Below are 24759 nucleotides of genomic sequence, written 5' to 3'. Positions count from 1 at the left end.
AAAAAATGCAGCTACATTTTTCACTTTGTTTTAAAAAATATATCTCATTGAGTGTCCAAAATGTATTATATATGTTAGATTTCTAAAATTTCAAAAAATAAAACTAAAAAAACGCCAATTTTTTTTAAAAAAATATTATATTTCTCATTAACATGTATTATAAGCTAGCTTATAACATATTTCAACATTTATCAATAAAAATAAAAATAAAAAAAAATATATAAAAAAACTCAAACCACATCTAAGTCCTAATAACAATCTAAATATTTCAATTTGATACTCTATTGATGGATCTTACAAATAATATCACTCTAAAATTATTCTAATTTTACATTATTTGTAAAAGGACAAACCAAATGGCTTATGAGAAGCATGTGTGAAGCTTTTCCCCTCAACAAAAAGCAACAGACTGCAAAAAATATAATCTCAGAAGTTCTCCTTAGCTGTCCAATGGCATATACTGCCATTATCCCTCTGGTTTCTGAATCCATGTAAGACTGCAACAAAAATATTTAGAACATCACAAACCAAAACACTAGGCCTACAAGGAATTAAATTTTAAATATATTTATATATAAAAGAAACAATAGAAGTAGTCTCCCTAAACATGTTAGGCATAATTGAAGAACTTGCTGCATCATTTGTTTTTCTTAGAGCAACAAAACCTATGAGTTACTTTTGTGTGATGAGTTGACCAGACCAACGCTTGGACATCATTGTCTAATGTTGTTTCTCCTAATGCACACCAACTAGATTATATAGGATTCAAATATTACAATGTGAATTTTTGAATATGAACAAGTTCCAAAAGGTATAGAGTACATGCATCGTAGCAGTAACAAACAAAATAGTCATTATCTCACAACCAAAAACACCTGCATCATATTCTACATAAAAATTACAAGATTTTCATTTACAAAGAAGTTTCAAGAAGTATAATACTCAAGAGACTTTAATTACATGTCAACAACACTTCTCTCATGACCCTAAGCATGATTTTATAACAGACAGATTACTAGAATATTATTTGCCAAAATTTTCTATTACTTTAACCAAAGTGAAACGAAGTTGGATATTAATTGAATAATTTGAATTGTTATAAACTTTCATGAAAACAATAATAAAACTTTTGTGAGAATATTTATTCTAAATAACATCATTTCTTTAAGAAGCTACGTTATAAAATTAATAATATATATTGAACAGCATTGTCATAAAAACTTCATTACATGTCAATAGGGACAACACATGGATTCACCATTTGTATCAGCTAAAAACCAGACAATAACAAAGAAAATATATAAAACAAGAAAATATTAAAAAGAGTACAATTAATACATCAAGTTTCACACATTATCTATTATCTATCCAAAGCTTATCTCAATAAAACAATAAACAAGGTTTAAATCTGCAAAAGAGCCATAAAAACTAGTTTCTTATATGCATATATAGACAGCAAGCATATTAAAATAATAGTCAACAACATAAAGATTACGATAGCAAGCATATATAGATATAACAAGCATATTAAACTAGTTTCAGCACGCATAACAAGACAATGTAGAATTTGGCACAAATAATTTAATATATTTGAATAACAACAGAAAAAACTAAAAAACATCATAGAGAACTATAGAGCCTAATAAGGTCTATAGAACCTATTATTTAACCCTTTGTATTATGCAAAAGAACAAGAGAAAATCTAACTTGTAAGATAAGACATTTAAAAGCATTAGCAAGTCACCCATAAGAAAATATTTATAATTGTATAACACATAAAGAACAACAAAACCAACTGCACCTTTTATTAGGAGACAACAGCTTCAACACAAGCTTTCCTTCAAACCATTGCATGAAGCCTTATAAGACTTAGCAAAAGGGAAAGAAAGAAAGAAAAAAAAAGGGGGATAAGTCTTCAAAATGAATGCAATTTAGAGAGCACCAATACCTATGTTCATCAAATATTTCCCACATCTTTCATCAACATGTAGATAAACCTTATGATCAAATTTTCTAAATACAAGCAACAACATAAACATCATGTGCTTAAAAAATGTAAATTGAAAATAAAATGATTTAAAACATTCTATCGGCTAGAAAGTAAGAAATAAGATAGTAACTTAACATACAAAAATAACATATAGCATAGCAAATATCAAAGATAAAACTTGACATATGACCAAGCCTAAATAAGTTTGGCACATAACAAAGCAAATCAGATTGACACAAAACTTATAACATAATAAGAAATAGAAAAAGTAAAGAAAGAGAAGTATTATAATCTCATAAGAGTAAACACATTCATTGGTTTATATTATAAAAGCACAAAAGTCAAAATAAATCACATAATCATTAGGATTAAGATATAAATGCAACAGAATGACATTCCAATTTAAGGACTCAAGTCAATTCATATCAAGAAAGCATTAAAAAATCAAACTAACCAATAAATCAAAATCACAGAAAAAGTATATGAATAAAAAATATTTTAATTGCAAAAAAAAAAAGAATAAATATCATCTAACTGATTTGTTTATTCTTTTCTGTTAAGGATAGAGAATCAATAAATAAATATTTATTTCTCAGTAATAACAAAAAGACCCAGAACGCACAAATTCCTTAGAATGCCAATACTCTTCATATAACAAATTTAACCAAGCTATACCAATCAACCAATACAACCATATATTTAAATATAAATTATACAATTACACACTAGGAATTTGAATGTATATTTACATATATATATAATCTTTATATGAATGATCATTACCAAAATCAAAAGAAAGAATCAAAGTAAAAAAAAAAGAAATACATATATGTTTTATACACTACTACAAAAACACCATTTTAGGACACTCACCTAGATGGGAGTCTTAAAAACAACTCCTGGACTTTTTAGGACTCGCAAATTCTTTTAGGGCTCGCGGAGCGAGCCCTAAAAACTATGTGTGTCCTAAAAGTTTGAATTTTTTTTTAACAAACACCTACTAGACTTATGAGTCCTAAAAACTATATGTGTCCTAAAAGTTTGAATTTTAAAAAATCACAAATTCCCTCCAATCCCTCAATATTATAAAAAAAAAAGACAAAAAGAACTCAAATCACTCTCTCTCTCTCTCTCTCCTGGGTTCTTTATCTCTCCCGAAGCTCCCTCTCTCTCTCTCTCTAGCTCGTCTCTGCCATGGCCAAGCGATCGCCTTGCCGTCGCCGCTGAATGCCATGTGCCGCCCCAGGAGATGCGCCGTCCCCCAAAATCTCTAACCCCCGGAGCTCAGCCCCTCACGCGCCACCTAAGACCCTCAAAGTTCTCGTCGAAGTTTATGCGATTTTGGGTTTTCCCAAACTTTCCAATCATTTTTCGGCCACCTCGAGCCACCACGAGATGAATCACCACCACCACCATATTCCTTGCATCTTGGTCTTCAAAATCCACTAAAAAATTAGACCCAATGGCCACCATGGAGTGGTGGCGCCGCCACTTACTCCGTCCGTTCTTTTAGGGCTCGCAATGCGAGTCCTAAAAACATTCTTTTGCAAGTCCTAAAAAACTTGAGTTTTAAGGCTCTCAAATAGAGGACTTGCGCCCCGCGAGTCCTAAAAAGCCTTTTTTTTAGTAGTGATATTATATTGATGGAGACAGAGAATGATTCCAAAATTGAAACTTTGAGGACATAAATAATAATAAAGTAAAGGGTGTGTGAGAATGGATGGTCCTTATTCTCTGCCCAAAAAAATATAATAATTAGTGACCTTTCATGGTGACTTGAGTTGGGTAAAACTTTTAGAAGTGTAATTAACAAGTAGTTATTTCTCCTTCACTATTCTTACATGTTGACGTGGTTTTTCGCCAACAGTGTATTAAGAAATAGTAAGGTTGATTAGTGCTTAGTAATAAACCGTAACGAAAGATGAAATGAATTCACAAGAACACAAATATTTTACGTGGTTTAGTGGTTAAAATCCACCTAGTCCACGAGTCTATATTATTACTGTTTCTCTCTCTATTTTGGCAGTGTTTTAGTATTACAGCATAATGGTCCCCTTCTCTATCTAATATTTCCAGTATTTATAGAGAAATTCCATGGACAGGTTAGGGTAACTGCGTGAGTCAATCACAGATTTATATATTTATTACATTTATTACAAACAATTCTCATTTATACTAGGATATGATTTGATCACAAAATAAATGGTATCCTAATATCTGGGACATTAAATATGATAGGCTGGTCATAAATAATCATATAAAAGTACCCCGAGTCTTTGGGGATCCGCGGGTATGCAATATATCAGAGATACCAAGAGCTGGGTATCTCTCCTAGCTCGTACTTTGACAATTGTTTGAATATTACGAGCTCGCGCTTCACAACCTTCATCTCTGTAGCTCGGGTTAAACCCATGACGCCTAACACCACACGTGACAATGTGAAACTGGAGTTGCTTACGTGGATAATAAGCAGATAACATTCCCTTGGTTATTTCTCTGTATATTTATTTGCCAGCTCTACCCGAACTAAGTGAATGGCTCGAGCTAAAATTAGGGTACAAAATTTTCCCCCCAAGCTCATGCTCGTGTATGACATCATCATTTTCTAACCTACATAGTAAGGGCTTTTAGTCTTCTATTACACAAAACCATGCCTACCCACTACTCGAGTATTGGACACGTGGTACACTGCAATTGGCGCCTGTTCGGGTTTCGAGGACTGCAATATTTGTGTTGTCACCTTTTTTCCGCCGTTTTGTCTATTTAACCATGGCCCTTTGATCTTGTACTAACCAAATCGGATGACCCAAATTAATTTACCCAGTTTATGTATAAATAGGATAGGGAATTTTCATATTTCACCACCTTTCATTTGAAAATTTTCCTCTTCTGCATTTCCAAATCCATCTTCTTTCTCAGAAATCTCCAAAAATCATTCACTGTACCCCATTACTCAGGAATTTTCCAAGAACTTCCCTTTGCGAAATCTTACGTCTTGCCGTCGAAGAACGTACTGTAAGTACTTTTGATATCGTGGTTTGAATTTTTTTTTAGTGGTCTTTTTTGTTCTTCACCATGCTCATTCGCATTATTCATTGTAGTCAATATTAGGCTATTTCCCGAATGTTTTTAGCGAATAAGCCTCGACTTAGGTTCAATGGGTAGGTCCTAAGATATCTTTAGAACTATGACATTCATAAAACTAGGTAATTTCTGGGTAAACTTGGGTAATCTCCATGGTAAATTTAGAAAATACCCATTCAGGATATAGGATATGAAAAGTTTTTCGGGTTCAAACCAGGTTGCGTAGGGGTCACGCTTCTTGGGTGGTTTTGCACTAAACTGCCTCCCAAGGAAAGTAGTGGTCTGATTTTCTAACACATGAATCCATAAATATCAGGGGTCTGTTAGGAAACCGAGGCGTGTAACTTAGGGTAGCACGTGGTATTACGCGATGGGGCTGAGGCTAACTTTGCTCATATATCAAAAGTAAACCATTCCCCCTCCGTACTCTCGCGTCGTAACCTTTAAATCCTCTTAGGTCACCTACTAATTAGGTCGTTAATTTCGTTAGGCGATCTGATGGCTCCCAAGAAGAAGGCATCCAACTCATTTGTTCAGCGAAAGAACAAGGGGAAGGAGGTCGCCCCTAAGTCTCCCATTCCCCACTTCGGTTCGGTGGTGGTTGACCCCAATGCCTTCTTCGAGGCTGAACACATCGTATCCAAGATAGCGACCTAGGGGGGGTGAACAAGATCATGCTTAGCCACAATATTGAGGTTGGGACTGGAGTTTTCATTGCCCGACCTGCTTTTGAAGGGGAATGAAGTTGCTGTCCTCTCTAGGATGACTTCGCGGGCTGGAATGACGAACACCTGAAGGCAAGAGCCTTTCTTCCCTTGGACCAATACTTCATGGACTTTTTGAACTTCGTGAAGTTGGCTCCATTTCAGCTCCCCCCAAATTCTTATAGGCTTTTGGCGGGGCTGAAATATTTATTTTTGAAGCATGAGTGGGAGGTCCCCACTCTGGCAGACATCCTCTATTTTTTCTGCCTCAAGGCTAGCCCATAACAGAGATGCCGAGGTGACGGGTTCTACTATCTCACCAAATTCCCCAAATCTGCTCCCGTCATCGAGCTTCCCAGCCATCCCAGCGACTATAAAGACTTGTTCTTTATGTCGAATGGTTTTCAGAATTGCGAACACAGATACTTCAACCATCCTCGTAAGTTCTTTATTCTCTGACCTCAGATCGTGAAATTGTATTCTTTCCAAGATATTTCCCTTGTACATGTATTAACTAAGTTTATTTCTCGTGCAGCCATATTTGCGAGGACGGCGAAGTCTGTGGCCCTCGAGGGTCAATACGAGACGTTGTCTAGGCTTCCACCCAGCGAGAAGGACTACCGCCAGGTCATGAATGACACCACGATGCTGGCGTGTCAGTTGATTGGTGAAGGTCAGACATTAGCCTTAAGAACCCTTGCTACCCTCCTGGTAATCCACGAGCTCCCATCCTCTCAAGAGGAGGCTTTGCCAGCCACTGAAGGCGAGGATGAGGAAGAGGACGAGGTGCCTCTTGTGCTGAAAAGGAGGGTTCCCGAAGCTATTCGAGAACCTAATTTAGATCATGCTGCGTTAGGGGCAGCAACTGACCCCTCTAGCCAAGGTAACCCATACCCCTATAGGGAACTAGATAGGGTTGTTGCCGATTTTAGGTTAGTTAGGTTTAATCCAAATCATCTTGTCCATCGTCATCCTCATAACCCAGATCGTAACATAACCCTACTCCAATGTGTAGACTACCTAGTGGTGCGTCATGACAATAGTTACCCAAAGGGGACAGTTGTTGTCGACAATACCTTAAATTTTAGCTCCGCCATTTTTTAGGAGTATGGGACCAACCGTAGCTCTTGGTCTTCTTTGCCCATGGATTTAGACAATATGTAGAGAAATCTAGTCTCGAGGAGGAACCTGAGCCTGAACCTCATAGGATCCCAGAAATACTAGTCGTAGACTCTCCCTCTCCTCCAGTAGTCCCAAGGCTGGAGGTCGTGATTATAGACTCCTCCCCCAGCCCGGAGGGTAGGATATTCATTTATTTTCTTTCCTTGTATATGTTTTTGACTTTATTTGTGAACTAGTTCCCTTTTGCTCTTTTCAGGCGAAGACATGGAGCAAACAAGAGCTCTTAACCTCCGTACTACCTTCCAGACCGGGAAAACAGGTTCGGGCCCCGTTGTGAAAAGTCCTAGATTTATGAAGTAGGCCCCTACGGCAGCAGGAAATGCCTCAAAATCGTCGGCTAAGGGGAAAGGCAGGAGCTCGATAGCTCCGGTGTCTTCTGTTGTTAATAGAAGGGTTCCTCTTCCTCCTCTGCTGCCCCAATTTGTGCCTCCTCAAGCTCAGGTGGTACAAAGTGATCCTTCAGCTCCTCCTGTCCCAGCCATGACCATTTGAATACCAGTAGATCCCCAGGATTTAGAAAAAATCCCTAAAGCTTTTCGAGGGATCATTTACGAGACGGCGAGCCATATGGTGGGGTACGCCTATAGGGCCAGCTCGAGGGACTTGAGGACTATTGAGGACCGGAGCCCGAAGAACGTCCTGGAGTCAGCCACGGGGATGAACCTTATTGTAAGTTATCCTTCATTGGTGACATCTTTCTTTTTATTGCGTCTAAGGATATATCTAACTTGCTTTGTTATTTTGTAGTCTGTCTTGGCTCAATATCGTAGTAAAGCCCGCGCTAGGGCTAGAAATGATGAGCTCTGGGTTAAAGTAAATACCGCCAATACTGCCTTGACAACTGCTCAAGAAGCCGACCAGGTCACCAAAACTGCCTTGGCAGCTGCTCATAAAAATGAACATAAGGCCATGCTGCTCTTTCCTCGTCCCAAGAAAGTGAGCTGGCTGCGAAGAATGCCTTACTTGCCCTTCAGGCTCAAAATCCACAACTTCAGAGCGAGGTTGATGGAGCCAAAGATAAACTGCTCGAGGCTGAGGCCGCAGTCAAAGATGAAAGGGCGGCCTCATTGTCATCCATGGAGGATATGTTGTACCATTGTTGGGCCTCTAACCAAGATGGGAACTTTTCTTTCATGGCTCCCGAGCTGTGGGATCCGTACCTTGAAAAATTCAAGGCTTGGATTTTGCAAGAACCGTCAAAAACGGGGGATGCTTCTGTGGCAGGCGAGTAGGAAGACGAGGAGGTTACATCCTCAGAGCGACCTGGCGGAGCTCAGTGACACCCTTTTTCCTTTTGGGTTTTTTTTTATTTGTTTGTAAACAATTACCTATGGTCTCAGTTTGAGGTTTTTCTCCTCGGGATAATTTCATTTTCAATTTATATATCTATCTTTTTATCTATTTATCTTTCCTTTATTATCTCTCATGTTTATGACTCCTTAGACTTGTACATTGAAGATTTTAGGAATCGATTTTTAGATTAAGATGGATATTTGAGCTCAGTTATATCCAAACTTTATGTATTGATTTATATCATACCTGTTAAGAATTAGGCCTTGAACTCGGTTATATCTGGGATTTTAAATAATTTAAAGTTAGTTCGTGTTAGGTTTATTGATAATCCGAGCTTTAAAAAGCCCTTGATTTTAAACGATTTTCCCAACTTTCAAAGTTTTGGATCTAGTTGTATCCAGGGTTTTAAATGATTAAAATTGAGTTCATGCTATGTTTATTGACATCTCGAGCTCTTAAACAGCCGTCGAATAATCAATTTTCCAAGCTTCTATGTTTTGGACCTGGTTGTGTCCAGGGTTTTAAGTAATTTCAACTTATCCAGCGATCTTGCTCTGACCCATCTTGGATTATATGCCCCCCAAGTAACCAGAATGAAGAAACTTTCTCGGTTGCTTTTACAAACATTAAATATGTGAGCTGATACAACCTTAACAAGAAAAATAATTTAAAAATCCATCTATTATTTAATCAGATGGCTTTTATACTTAAGCCTTTCATGGATGATGGTACTACTGATAATACTTTTTTAAATGCATGGCATTCCAAGTTCGTGGGACTATCTCCCCATTCAGCCAAGCTATCTTGAAGGTTCCTTCATGCAGAATCTCCACGATCTGATAGGGCCCCTCCTACTTTGAGCCTAAGACCGTCCTTTGGATCCTTATTTGCCAAAAAGATCCTTCGGAGAACCAGGTCGCCCAATCTGAAACTACGCCTCTTGACTTTAGAATTAAAGTAATGAGAGATTTTTTGTTGATAATGGGTCAATTGTAATTGCGAATCCTATTGTTTCTCATCAATCAGGTGAGAGATGCGTTAAGTAATTCATCATTATGTTCCTGGCTATATGTCCTTTGCCTGTGAGTGGTTACCATGGCTTCGACTGGAAGGACGACCTCGCTTCCAATAGCTAAGGAGAAAGGAGTGTGTCCCGTGGAGGTTCTGTGACAAGTTCGGTATACCCAAAGTACTTGCGGGAGCTATTCAGGCCATACTCCTTTGGCCTCGTCTAACCTCTTCTTAAGGCTCGCCTTTAGGGTTTTGTTCACAGCCTCGACCTGTCCATTGTCCTATGGATACGCTACCGAGGAGAAGCTCTTAATAAAGTCGTATTTTTCATAGAAGTTAGTGAAGAGATCACTGTCGAACTATGTCCAATTGTCTGACACGATCTTTTTAGGAATCCCAAACCTACATACAATAATTTTCACCACAAAGTCCAGGACTTTCTTTGAAGTGATAGTTCCAAAAGGCTCGGCTTCTACCCACTTCGTGAAATAGTTGATTGCCACCACCACATAACAAGCTCCTCCCTTGACCATAGGTAGGGACCCTATTAGGTCGATTCCCCACACCGCAAATGGCCATGGGGATGAGATCATCATTAGCTCGAATGAAGTAGCTCAAGCAACTATGGCGAAGCGCTGGCATTTGTCGCATTTCTGAACATACGAGATGGAGTCTTTTGTTAAAGTGGGCCAAAAATAGCCCTGCCACAATATTTTCAGTGCTAGGTTTTGCCCCCCAGCATGATCTCCATAAAAGCCTTCATGCAAAATGGTTTTAGCCTCATCGGGCAGAACACACCATAGGAGAGAAAATGAATGACCACGTCGGTACAATGTCCCATCTACTATCACATACCTCAGAGCTTGATATAGTATTTTTCTTGCATCCTTTCTATCCTCATGTAACCTTCCTGTTGTGAGGGATTCCATTATGGGGGTCATCCAGGTTGGTCTTGTGTCGATCATCTCGACCTCTACCATTTTTTCCATCATGCTCGAACTCTCCAAAAACTCTATTGGCACTACATTCAAGGTCTCAACTTCTTTGGTGGTGGCAAGCCTTGCCAAAGCGTCAGCATTAGAATTCTGCTCGTGAGGTATCTGTTCAACAGTATTGTACTCAAATTCGGATAGCTCCCCCTTCACCTTAGCTAGGTAAGACACCATCTTGGTGCCTCGAGCTTGATACTCTCCCAACACCTAATTAACCACGAGCTGAGAATCATTATAATACTGGTCGACCTTCGCTTTGAGCTCCTTCGCCACTCTCAGTCTAGCTAGTAAGGCCTCATATTCGACTTCGTTGTTAGATGCTTTGAATCAGAATCTTAGAGTTGTATGGAATCGATGCCCTTCTGGGGAGATTAATATGATCCCAGCTCCTGATCTGTTCTCGTTCGATGATGCATCTACGAATATTTTCCACAACTCTTACACCAATTCCTTCAAAAACTCCTTTTGAAATCCGGTGCATTCAGCCACAAAATCAGCAAGGGCCTGACTTTTGATTGAGGTCCGTGGCACGTACAATATCTTGAACTGGCTGAGTTCAACTGCCCATTTTAAAAGACGTTTCGACATTTTAGGTTTCTACAACACCTGCCTTAAAGGTTGGTCGGTCATGACGTTGATTGAATGGGATTGGAAATATGGCCGGAGCTTCATGGAAGCCAATATCAGATAAAATGCCATCTTTTCTATCAGTGGATACCATGATTCAACTCCGATAAGTCTCTTGGTTATATAATACACTGATTTTTTAGTACGCTCTTCTTCTTGAACTAACACAGCACTGACTATATTTTCTGTCATGACCAAATAAAGGAATAGAGGTTCTCCAGACATAGGCTTACACAATACTAGGGGCTTGACCAAGTACGTTTTTAGGTCGAGGAATGCCTGCTCGCACTCCTCAGTCCATTCAAATTTCTTGTTTCCTCTGAGCAAGTTGTAGAATGGAAAGCACTTGTCAGTGGATTTTGAAATAAAATGATTCAAAGCTGCCACCTTTCCAGTCAGGCTTTGAACTTCTTTACTCAACTTGGGCGAGGGCATTTCTTACAATGATCTGATTTTATTAGGATTCGCCTCTATCCCCCTCGTATTGACTATGAATCCCAGAAATTTTCCCAATGCCATTCCGAAAGTACACTTCTGGGGATTCAACCTCATATCATACCTCCTTAAGATCTCAAAACATTCTTTCAGATTGGATACATGGTTATCGGCAGTCTTGGATTTGACAAGCATATCATCGACATACACTTCCATATTTCTCCCAATCTGATCAACAAACATTTTGTTGACTAATCGTTGATATGTAGCTCCGGCATTCTTTAGCCCAAAGGGCATGACTTTACAACAGTATACGTTAGTTGGGGTCATGAAGCTAGTATGCTCTTGGTCCACAAGATTCATTGTGATCTGGTTATATCCAGAATACGCATCCATGAAGGACATGAGCTCATGACCTGCCATGGAATCTACCAACTGATCAATCCTTGGGGCAAGCTTTGTTCAGGTCGGAGAAATCGATGCCGGTCCTCCATTTCCCATTTGGCTTTGGGACCAGCATGGGATTGGCAACCCAGATCAGGTATTTTTCTTCACGAATAAGGCTGCACTTTAGCAGTTGAGCTACTTCTTCCTCAAGTGCTTCAGCTCAGACTGTTCCTAAGCATCTCTATTTTTGGGATTTGACAAGCACGTTTTTATCTACATTTAAAGTGTGCATGATCACATTCAGGCTTATTTCTTCCATGTCTTCATGTGACCAGGCGAAAACATCTAGATTCCCATGTAAGAAATTAATCAGCTTCTTCTTCCTTTCATCATCAAAGATTTTTTCCAATCTTAACAACTCTTGAAGCTTCTTTGGGATCTATGTTTACTTCTTCGAGCTCCTTAATATCTTGGAGCTCTGACCTATCCTTGTCCATTTGTGGGTCAATGTCATCATGTGGGGCGACGCACTATCCTTTGTTTCTTGAGGTTCTTCTGTCCCACAAGCAACTTCCACTTCCTGGGACTCCTCACCTCCGTCCCTTATGGCCATAGCTTGCTGCCCAGGTTGTAATTTTCCCTTCATAGATATGCTATAACAATCCTTGGCAGCGAGCTAATCTCCTCTGACGATGCATATTCCCGCAACTGAGGGGAACTTGATTGCTAGGTGGCGGATAGAGGCTATGGCTTCAAATGCCATCAACACAGGACAACCCAAAATCGCATTGTATGCGGCTGAAAAATCGATTACCATGAATTCAAGCTGCTTGAAGATAGTTCGTGAACCTTCTTCCAATGTTACCACTAATTCGATCGTTCTGATGGCAGCAGACCCTTCACCAGAAAACCCATATAGAATCATTGAGGTCGCCTTCAGCTCGGTATTAGACAACCCCATTTATTCCAAGGTAGACCTAAAAAATTGATTCACAGAACTCCCGTTATCTACTAGTGTCCTCCGTACTCTCTGGTTGGAGAGCTAAACGGTTACGACCAAATGATCGTTACGTGGGAGCTGGACATGGCTAGCATCTTCTTCTGTAAAAATGTTTGGTGGTTTTTCCAATCGTTGTTGTTTTTATAACTGCTGTTCAGGGATGAACTCCACTCCATTATCGGATTTCAGTTCGTTAATGTACCTCTTTTGGGCACCTCTGCTCGTGCCTGCCAGATGAGGTCCTCCCGAGATGGTGGCTATGTCTCCCCCTATTATCGGAGGAGTGTCATCTTGACTCGCTTGAGCTCTGGCTTGATTCATTGGAGCTTCAGGAGCTGATGGAGGGTTTTGTCCAGTGGGGTAACTAGGGACCACTCAATTTCGGGCGTATTGGGCCAAAGGTCCCACCATGAAGAAAGTCTCGATCTCATCCTTCAGCTGTCTACAGTCATCAGTGTTATGACCAATATCATTCCGAAATCGTCAGAACTTCGAAGGATCTCTCTTCGCTCTTTGATTTTTCAATGGTTCTGGCTTCTTCCTTGGAAGGCGAGTATAATTGGCTAGGAAGATGCGCTCTCTAGTATTCGTGAGGTCGGTATAGGATGTGTAAATAGGCTTGAATTTCTCCCCGAACTTATTTTTCTGTGTTCTACTCTGGCAGCCCTCATCATTTCCCTTCCTCTTGTTATTTCCTCCTTGGTTATTCTGGATAACAGTTTGAGCTGTAGCTGCAACATCCATTACCGCTCCAACGGGCTGGATAGGGATCTGGCTGGTTCCTGCGACAAAAGCTCGCACCTCTTCCATGTTAACCCATCTTTGAGCTTGTGCCAAGAACTCGTCCACACTATTAACTCATTTTCTCTATAATTCCTGCCACAGGTCGTCTCCAACAAGGATTCCTGTCCTCCTTTCCATGAGCTCGGAGCTGTCGTTGGCATCTCTAGCTCATGTAGTGACATTGGCAAACCTACTTAGATATGCCTTCAACGATTCACCAGGTTGCTGATTTACATTAGCTAATGAATCAGCCTTAACCCAAGCTGTCTGGGATGCCCTGAATGCTCTCTTGAAATCAGCAGAAAGCTTCTTCCACGAGCTAATTGAATTCCTCTTGTACTGTTTAAACCACTGCATGGCTAGCCCAATCAGAGTTGAGGGGAATAAAATGCACCTTAGATCGATTATGATGTTGTGGGCCATCATCATGGTGTTAAACATCCCAAGGTGATCAGACGGATCCCCATCTCCGTCAAACTTTGACAAGTGTGGCATTCTGAAGCCCACCGGATATGTGGCCATCATAATATTTGGAGCGAAAAGCTTGAGCTCATCCTCTGAGTCACAATCGTCTTTATCTTTTCCAGATAGAAGCTTCTTCATTTGTTCCTCCATCTGAGCTAGTGTCTCGAGGGTTTGGTCCCTGGTCCCTAGGTTATTTTGGGGTTGTTCAACGGCTCCCATCCTATTGTACACATTTGATGGGTTATTGTCCCTCCAAGCTCGAGCTTGGTTTTGTGAGGCATTCCCCTTATCACGTACTATGGAAGTACCTCCCTCTTGACGAAGATAACTAACACCCTCATCCCGAGCTGAATTTCTTCTCTACGAATTCAGGCGATCACGTAGATCAAGTTGTGAATCGTATCGAGGGCTTTGTGCTGAACTCAGATGATTTCTCAGATCGCCCTCGGACCTACCACTTCGATGACTTTCAGTCTAATAACTTTCATTTGCGAAGCTTACAACTCATGGTTGTGGCCGGGGATCTGGATTCCCAACACGTGTCTGTGGGACATAAGTATGGGCGGACGGAGGAGGATTTCTTCTACTATCTCCATAAGCAGGAATGTCTCGTGTAGGATGAGGTGGTGTTGGTTTCTAATAGGTGACGGGGGATGCCTTACTAGGGAAGTAATTCTTGTTCCATCAGGGCTAACTAAATTGGCCCGCCTCTGTTCTGCCCCATTATTTCTAGCTTTTTGCGCCTGACGATCCGATTGTGATGTAGGAGGGTTTGGTGGAACATTCCTAGGCGCTTGTGAAGGAGGCACCGAACTTGGGGTTGCGGTTCTAACCGATTGACTGACGTGTTGAAGACCCCCTATGAGGGCCACTAGGTTGAGCATTTTGGCAATCTCGCACTGTAGGGACAAAACTTGGGGTAGCAGTTCTGACTAACCGACTTGGTTTGGATCGGTTATTCCTATGGGACTTATGAGAACCACTTTGCCTCTTTCCGACATTAACGTCGGTTGCCAGAGGGGCTAACCGAGCCAAAACCTCCTCATTTTGCTTGTTTGCCTTAGCAAGATGGCTTCTTAACTGCATATTTTCCTACTCAACTACAATTAAGTAGTCTTGGTTTGGTTTGATGGCAATGACACCGAAATCCCAGTATCGTCGTGACCCATCGGTTGCTTTCCCGGATGTTGCTAGATTTCAGGGCCATGCTTGTTTGAAATAGTGGTATGATGGGCCTGTTGCCCACTAGGCTATTCTATCTCATTGTCGTGCATTGAGCGAGTGAGCACCATGATGAGATTTGACTGGGATTTTGATGAAAGCAGTAATTTCCCTCTCAATTAAAGCACCAAACTGTTGATGCAGTTTTTCACCAACAGTGTATTAATAAATAATAAGGTTGATTAGTGCTTAGTAATAAACCATAACGAAAGATGAAATGAATTCACAAGAACACAAATCTTTTTCGTGGTTCAGTGGTTAAAATGCACCTAGTGCACGAGTCTATATTATTGTTGTTTACCTCTCTATTTTGGCAGAGTTTTAGTATTATAGCATAATGGTCTCCTTCTCTGTCTAATATTTCCAATATTTATAGAGAAATTTCATGGACAAGTTAGGGTAACCGCGTGAGTCAATCACGAATTTACATATTTATTACATTTAATATAAACAATTCTCATTTATACTAGGATATGATTTTATCACAAAATAAATGGTCTCCTAATATCTAGGACATTAAATATGACAGGCTAGTCATAAATAATCGTATAAAAGTACCCGAGTCTTTAAGGATCTGCGAGTATGTAATATATCAGAGATACCACGAGCTAGGTATCTCTCCTAGCTCATACTTCGACAACTATTTGAATATTATGAGCTCGCGCTTCACAACCTTCATGTATGTAGCTTGGGGTGAAACTGGTGTTGCTTACGTGGATAATAAGCAGATATCATTCCCTTGGTTATTTCTACGTATATTTATTTTCCAGCTGTACCCGTACCGAGTGAATGACTCGAGCTAGAATTAGGGTACAACATTACATTTACACCATAATCTAGTATTCGCAAATAGATAGGTATATCTCGATCTCAACTGGTTTATTTACGAATTAAGAAATTGATGTCAAAAAGATTTGGTCTCCCTATATGTCTCTCCTTGGTTTTACTAAGACCATCCTTAAATACTTCTGTAATACCACCCCACGATTGAGACCTCCACACATCCTCAACCCTGAGCCAAGCACAAAAATTGAGAAGAGAAAGAAATAAAAAAAAAACAAAAGCAGAATGAGAAGAGATACATATGGTCGTGCGTGCTTCACTGAGCCCTTCAGCTACGCCAAGCTCTGCCACAGTCGAACCCCACCGATGCACCTGCAAATTAGCAACGAAGAAAAAAGAGTGAGGCTAAGAATAATAGCGAGATTGACAGAGAAAGGATAGAGAAATTTGACGGCTTGGACAGAAGGGGAGAACAATTGAGAGAAAGATAGGGCTTTGATGCATATATGGGAGGAAAAAATGAAGCTCCAAGGCCCAATTTGAAAAAATGATAGTCTTTTACTTTTTTTAATTAACATTTTTTAGGTCACACGTTATCATTCGAGTCCGCCCATTTCAATCAACAAATTCCTCCTCAGACATTTTTTTAGGACAGATTCCTCCTCAATCAACACTCATTGTGGGTCCTAAAATATATTATTTTAAGGGCTCTCAATGGGCATCCTAAAAACTCCAAAGACTTTTTTAAGGGCTCACATTTAGGACACCCAAAGGGAGCCATTAAAAGTTACCACTTATTTTCACACTCAAATTCCATATTCAGGTTTTTTTAGGACCCACATATTTCATTAGGACATTCATTGCGAGTCCTAAATTTTTTTTTTTAAGGACTCTCAATGAGAGTCCTAAAAACTCCAGAGACATTTTTTAGGGCCTGAATTTAGGTGTGTATCCTAAAACGGTGAGTCATAAAGGGTATTTTGTAGTAGTGATACTAATATTTAATATTATCTTATTATAATTAATATTTGACAAAATTAAAATAAAAACACTACAAAACACCCGAAACTACTCTTTTCTTGATAAAAATATATGTTTAAAACCATAAAAATAACTCTAATTCCTAGAGTTATCAAATATGATGAATTTAGTATTAAGTGTGGAGTTTTCAGATGTTATGGGCGGAAAATACTAAGTTGAGGACGCTCAACACGCTTCGCTTATGCTCAGTAATGCAAGCCTGAAACTTAAGGCCAAGTTTAACCTAAGAATTTTTCACTTTCTGGAAAAATACATAGAAATAGATGTTGTATAAATTTCTCTTAAATTTTCTATAGATTTTTAATCGTCAAAGAGTTATATTGAGAGAGCTATGGTCAGAATAATATCGCTAGTTGCTAAAGAGTTTTTATGAGGTGAAGGTTTCTTCAACCGCAGTTGCGCCAAACAATAGTATGATCACAGTCGACGCTGACAAAGGAAAAAAAATGTGTTTTTGAAGGGTATTTTTGGTATTTCAATTTTTGGTATTTCATCACTCAAAGGTTGGGGAACTATAAATACATATTATTAGAATGTTTTAGGTCAATTTTTGAAGTCATATAGACTCATGGGAGGCTAGAGAACAACAAGAGAAGAAAATCTAAACTTTCTTCTTATTTTTTATTCTTCTTCTCCTATATTTCTCTTATGGAATTCAATATGTCATTAATGGTTTCCTTCATGAATACGAACTCAATCTTTTGTCTAGGGTTTCTAATGTAGTCACTTGAATCTTTATTATTTTCTATGAGGATTCTATAATTTGTTCTTCATCTCTATTCTGAATTATATATTTTGTGTTTAATCTTTGTGAGTGTCTGATCACAATTTACATGATTTATTATTTTGATTCAAGATCTGAGAAGTGAGAATTAAATATGCCATAGTTAAATAATCATAATCTACATATTGGATAGAGAATACCTATATGGATCGTATAACATTGAGTGATTTTTTCTTAATGCATTTTATGTTGAGATTGGTTAAATACATGATGAAATTGTTTAGGCACGAAGAGGTGCTAAAACAATGACGATTTCACAAAAGTCAGCAAGTGAAAGTTGACTTTCGGTATAGGCATTTATAAATCAACGTTTTGGGTCCAAAACGTTTATTTGGAGTAAATAAGAGTACTGAAGAATTTTGGGAACATTTAAGGGTGTTTTGAGACAAGTCTTGGAGTGTCAAAACAGAGGCGTTGATGATGTATCACCCCTAGGAGGCAACGCATTGCCAAAAGCTTGAAACCCTAGGCTAAGACGGACCAGGCGATGCATCGCCTGGTCATAAGCGATACATCACCTATCCATACAATTAAGTAAAATAACTCCAAAAATTAAATTTAAATGCTCTAATCTCATTGGTTGAGTCTAATGAGAGTCTTATATTATTTAAGGATTTCATATGAGTTAATTGGTGCATTTATCACTCACCTCTCTCTCTCTCTCTCTCTCTAGATATCAAGATTAATAGTTTTGTCCAAGAAACTCATCAAGCATTGCTTGACTTGCATGAGTTACAAGGCATGTTAAATCCCAAATCTCATTATACTTGTTTGAAGCTTTAAGCAATAAGGGAAGGCTTGGAATGGATATTTCGGACAACAATATTCTGAATGTGTATAAGCCTTAGAAGTTCCTCAAGTTTGAAGATTCAAGTTGCTCAAAATCAAAGGTTTTATCTATCTAACCCTAATTTTGTTTTGTGTTATTCTATTGTGTTTATGATGTTAAGTATTGATGGTTAAATGTTTCTAAGTTCACCTTATCATCATTTAATCACTTAGATTCTTATAATCAAGATTTACTTTCATATTATGAACATGTTCCTTTGATTATCAAGATTACATTCATACTTTGAATTTGGATCTTTATTAACATCTAGGGTTTGGAATATTGCATTATTCACATTATTCATTGTTGATTTGCAAAGTGTAAAGCCATATATTCCCAACAGTCAAAATCTCTATTCTAATTACTTTCATTTTTGTGTTTTGCATAATCAACAATGAGGGAAATTGGTTCATCTTCTACAACCTTCAAATCTTTGTTTCGAAATTTGGTTTGTGTTTAACGCATAACCATGAAAGATCAAAGAAAGTTCTACTTTGAAATTCTCTACATGAATGTTGATATGGATTCAAAGTCTTCATTAACAAAGGATAAGACTACTCAATGGGATTACATACTTAAGGAGATTGGTATCATCAAATTCTAAAATGTGTTTACTGCCATATGTTTGTGAGTTTAAGATTATTGTTTATAGTAAGAGTACAATGGTGATGTTAATAAACTATTCAAGGGTTATTGTTACACTTGCTTTGTTTGTAAATGTGTAGACCATCATGTGAGATATGGTAATTGTATAACTAACCATAATAAGATTAGGGTTAAGGAAATTGATGTTGAGATAATTTCACTTTTAAATAAATTTAATTTGGTCATTCTAATTGATGATGAGATCTTTGTGACTTTGATTAAATTTAATGTATTTAATGAGAAATGCATTGTAACCCTAATTGAGAATAATACATTCGATGATGAATGTATGATAACCCTAACAAGAATTGACATGATTCATGCATGTAGTGAGAAGACTAATGCAACCTTAAGAGATGGTGAATATGTCAATGCAATTAATGATGTGATCATTGCAAAAGAAAGTGAAGATACTAAGGTCAATGCATTTGATGTTGATATCATTACAAACCTAAGTAAAAGGCAATTGCATTCAATTTTGAGATCATTGCATCCTTGAGTGAAGTTAATGCAACCCAAGAAAAGGTGCAAGGATGGTGGTATGATACTTGTGCCATCATTCATCTTGCATATGATAAACTCTTTTCGAAACCTTTGAAAGTGCAAAGGTGGGACTTGAAGTCCAAATGGGAAATGAAAAGAGATCCAAGGTACTTGGAAGGGGTTGCATTGATGTGTTCTTTGCTAATGGAAAGAAAATGACCCTAATTAATATTTTTTATGTTCCCGATATGACTAGAAACATTGTGAGTGGAAGTCTATTGAGTAAATCTAATATCAAAATGGAGTTTGAATTCGGTAAACTCAATTTGACTAAATTGGGCACTTTTGTGGGAAATATTTATACATGTGATGAAATGATCAAACTTTGTATTCTTGATAATGAAAATAATAATATGGCATCTAAATCTTGTAATGTAATTAATTCTAGTTATATTACTTTGTGGCATAATAGACTTTCTCATATAGGTTATATCACAATTAAAAGAGTTGTTAAATGTGGATTGATTAATTGTGATGTGAATGACCATGACAAATATGAATTATGAGTTAAATCTAAAATGGTAAAGAAACTTTTTCCAAGTGTTGATAGATGTTCAAACTTGTTGGATTTAATACATAGTAATCTATGTGAATTAAATAGTATGTTGTCTAGAGGATGAAAAAGATACTTCACAACTTTTATGATTATTGCTCTAGGTATCCTTATGTGTACTTGCTTAAGAGTGAAATGACGCATTTAATGCATTTCAAATCTATAAAGCTAAATTAGAAAATCAATTGGAAAGGAAAATTAAGACTCTTAGAAGTGATAGAGGTGGTGAATACTTTTCAAATGATTTTAATTTATTTTATGAACAACATGGAATTATTCATGAATGCACTCAACCTTACACTCCACAGCTAAATGTTATAGTCAAAACAAATAATAGGACATATCTTGAGGTAATTAACTCTATGCTTTTACATGCTAAACTGTGTTATAATTTGTGGGTGAAACTTTGCTTGCGTCGTGTCATATATTAAGTCAATTTTTTTTATGAAAAAGAGCAATGTGTCTCCATATGAATTATGGAAAGGAAAGAAGCCTAATATAGGCTATCTTAAAGTGTGGGGGTGCCTTGCTCGTTGCAAGAGCACAGAGCCCTTGGAGTGTAATGTGATAATTGAATCAAGAGAAGTGGAGTTATTTGAGAATATGTTATATTTTGATAGCAATACTCAAGAACCCACAGGTGTTGGAGAATCTCTTAAGGAGAGAGATCCAAAGGTTGATAAACAACATATATTGCCTCGGAGAAGCCAAGGGCTTAGAGAGTTGGGATCAAATGAGAAATATTCTCAAGTAGAGATACTCTATGGTAAACTTGAAGAATTCACATGGAAATTTCCTATGATTTTTCAAGTTGAGGATTATCCCAAAACCTACCAAGAAGCCATGTTTTCGAGAGACTATGTTTTTTGGAAGGAGGCAATAAATAATGAGATGGATTGAATTATGTCAAACCACACATGGGAATTGGTAGACCTTTCACAAGGTTCCATACCAATTGGGTGCAAGTGGGTATTTCGAAGGAAATATCACACCAATGGCACATACAAATCCTTCAAAACTAGATGAGTAGCTAAAGGGTTTAAATAAAAGGAATGAATTGATTATTTTGACACATATGCACCGGTTGCTAGGAAAACCACAAAAGGAGTTTTATTTGGATTATCATCAATATATCTTTATGTTTATCAAATGAATGTCCAAATGACATTACTAAATGAAGATCTTGATTAGGAGACTTATATGGAACAACCAGAGGGTTTTGTTCTAATGAGAAATGAACATAAAGTGTGTAGGCTTGTTAAATCAGTATATGGTTTAAAACAAGCACCAAAACAATGACATGAGAAGTTTGATAATGCTATTATTTTGGATGCGTTTAGACACAATAATGTGAATAAGTGCTTATACTCTAAGACTTATGGTGGTTATGTCATCTTGGTGTGTCTTTATATTGATGATTGTAGATTTTGAGTAATGAGATGAGAGGCATAATAGAAATGAAGAGGTTTATATCTTCCTTTTTCTAGATGAAGGGCCTTTGAGAGGTCGATACCTTCTTTAGTATAAAAGTGAGAAGAAATAATGAGGATTATGCCTTAAGCCAAGCTCACTTTGTTGAGAAAGTGCTTGACAAGTTTAGTAATCTCAAAATCAAAGAGGTCAATATACCATTTGTTATGCTAAAAAGAGGAGCGGTTTCTTAGGGCCCAAAGAAACAAACATATATTTCACTCAACCATGGAGAAGGAGTTTATAGCTCTAGCGAAAAACAGCAAAGAGGTCAAGTGGCATAGGGATTTTCATGAGGAATATCACAATGGTGATAAACCAGTCACATTAGCTAGAGCTTATAATGGCATAAGAAGTCTAGAGATATAAGTCTAAGACATGAGTATGTGAGACAATTGATTCGAGGAAGAATCACATCGATCTCATGTATAAAGACAAGTGAGAACTTAGCGAATCCATTTACAAAACCTCTTGCGAAGCGGTTAGTAAGTTCCACTTCAAAAAGGATAGGACTGAAACTCCTCGAATAATATATTCATCAATGTTGGCAACCCAACTCCCAACTTGTCAACATTAGGGGCAAGAGTTAAATGGGTAAGAACAAGTCATTGAGTGAATAGTTTCAACACTAACACAGTCGTGAGTTCCATCCAAGAATGGTTAGTGTTGGTTACTATCGAGTGAGGGTCAAGCCTAGTGCTTTTAATGAAGTTCAGTTGTGTGCAACAAGCATCTCTAAAGTTACTACCTTTGTGATCTTAGAGGTGGCGCCGCCTCTCATGGGAGGTTGAGTTTTTCTCCGAAAAGTTCATGAAATGGATGAGCACAAGCTCATTAAAAGTGCTAAGCGCGAACAGTGGGAAATACATAATTAATAACATAAATGTGTGTGAGACATTGCCGATTTTAATCACTAGGAATGCTGGGTTCAATCTTTTAAGAATACCTTAGCATTTCGATTTAAGCTTTGTAGTGTGTTCACTAAGGTAAAGTTCAAACCCAAAAGGTACTTTACTTTATGCACTAATATCGTTTGCTAGAGAAGTGAAGATGTATTTAACCAAGTGGGGGAATCTTGAGATTGGTTAAATAAATGGAGAAATTGTTTAGGCAAGAAGATGTGCTAAAACAATAAAGATTTCACAAAAGTCAACAACTAATAGTTGAATTTCAGTATAGGCATTTATAAATCAAAATTTTGGTAATAGTACCTAAGAAGTTTGGGAGCATTTAGAGGTGTTTTGATCAGACAAGTCTTGGAGTGCCAAAACAGAGGCGTCGACAATGCGTCGCCCCCTAGGAGGTGACGCATCACCAAAAGCTTGAAACGCTAGGGTGAGATGGACCAAGCGATGCATCGCCTAGAGCCAGGTGATGTGTCGCCTGGGATGTTATAGAAAGTTCGTACAATTATGTAAAATAGCTCCAAAACATAAATTTAAATGTTCTAATCTCATTGGTCGAGTCTAATGGGGTTCCTATACTATTTAAGGGGTTCATATGAGTTAATTGGTGCATTGATCACTTACCTCTCTCTCTCTGTCTCTAGCTATCAAAATTACTAGTTTTCTCCAAGAAGCTCATTAAGCATTGCTTGACTTGCATGAGTTTCAAGGTTGTTGAATCCCAAATCTCAATCTGCTTGGTTGAAGCTTCAAGCAATAAGGGAAGCTTGGATAGAGATTTTGGACAATAATATTTTTATTGTGTATAAGCCTTAGAAGTTCCTCAAGTTTGAACATTCAACTTGCTCAAAATCAAAGATTGTATCCATCTAACCCTAACTTTGTTTTTTGTTGTTCTATTGTGTTTATGTTGTTAAATATTGATGATTAAATATTTCTAAGTTCATCTTATCATTATTTAATCATTTAGATTCTTATAATCAAGATTGACATTCATATTATGAACATCTTTCTTTGATTATCATGAATTGCATTCATACTTTGAATTTGGATCTTTATTAACATCTAGGATTTGGAATATTGCATTATTCTCATTATTCATTGTTAATTTGCAAAGTATAAAGCCATATATTCCCAACAATTTATATGTTAGAATGATCACAAGGATGTAGAAAGTTGACATATAAATTGAGTTCTTATATCTTGAGAAAGAATAGGAATCATTTTAGTAAACCCACTATCCGTTTAGGAAGAAGAGTTATAAAATTTTTATTGACAAATATTATATTGGAAAGTTGATGAAATTAAATGTCGTAGTTTTCATCCATTTAATTAAATCACTATTTATTTTCTTGTTTTTTTTTAAATTTTTTTTTAAAATTTATTTCTTAATTTTTCTAAAGTTAAAATTTTGTCTACCAAACAGAATTAGATTTTAATTTGTTGGTAATTGATAATCAGTCATTATGAGTTTGACACTCTATTTATCACTTTATTACTTGTTTAAAATTATGTGCACTTGCATAATACATAATTTCCACAATAATATTCTAGTAGTGCTAAGGACTCAAGGTAAGGAAATCTGGACTTGAGTAACTTAGGATATGTGGAAATAATTGTTTAGGATGCTTTGTATGCTGCTAGAACTATCAGCTGGACTGTATTTGTAACTTATATGGTCAAATGATCGCAATGAAATATTTGCTTGCTATGAATGACTGATAAGTAAAATTTTGATCATATATTCTTAATTTGTTTTTATTTTAGATATTGTTACTTTTTAGTTATTTTAGTGGTTTTAACTTTGTTTTTAGTATTTTATGATTTTTAGGCAAATATTTTTATGAAAAAAATATAATGAGTTGTAATTTAGTTATTTTATATTTTGACACACTTAAATTTTCATTAGAATATTTTTTTGTTGCTTCACATTCCAACTTTTTTTCTCATCAAATTGATTTTTAGACTCTTGGTTTACACCATAATTTTGTGAAACTGTTTTTAGTGTTGAAATCTCCAAATGACAAATTTT

Source organism: Humulus lupulus, chromosome 1 (assembly GCF_963169125.1).
Source record: "Humulus lupulus chromosome 1, drHumLupu1.1, whole genome shotgun sequence".
NCBI lineage: Eukaryota > Viridiplantae > Streptophyta > Magnoliopsida > Rosales > Cannabaceae > Humulus > Humulus lupulus.
This window is presented reverse-complemented; position numbering follows the sequence as displayed.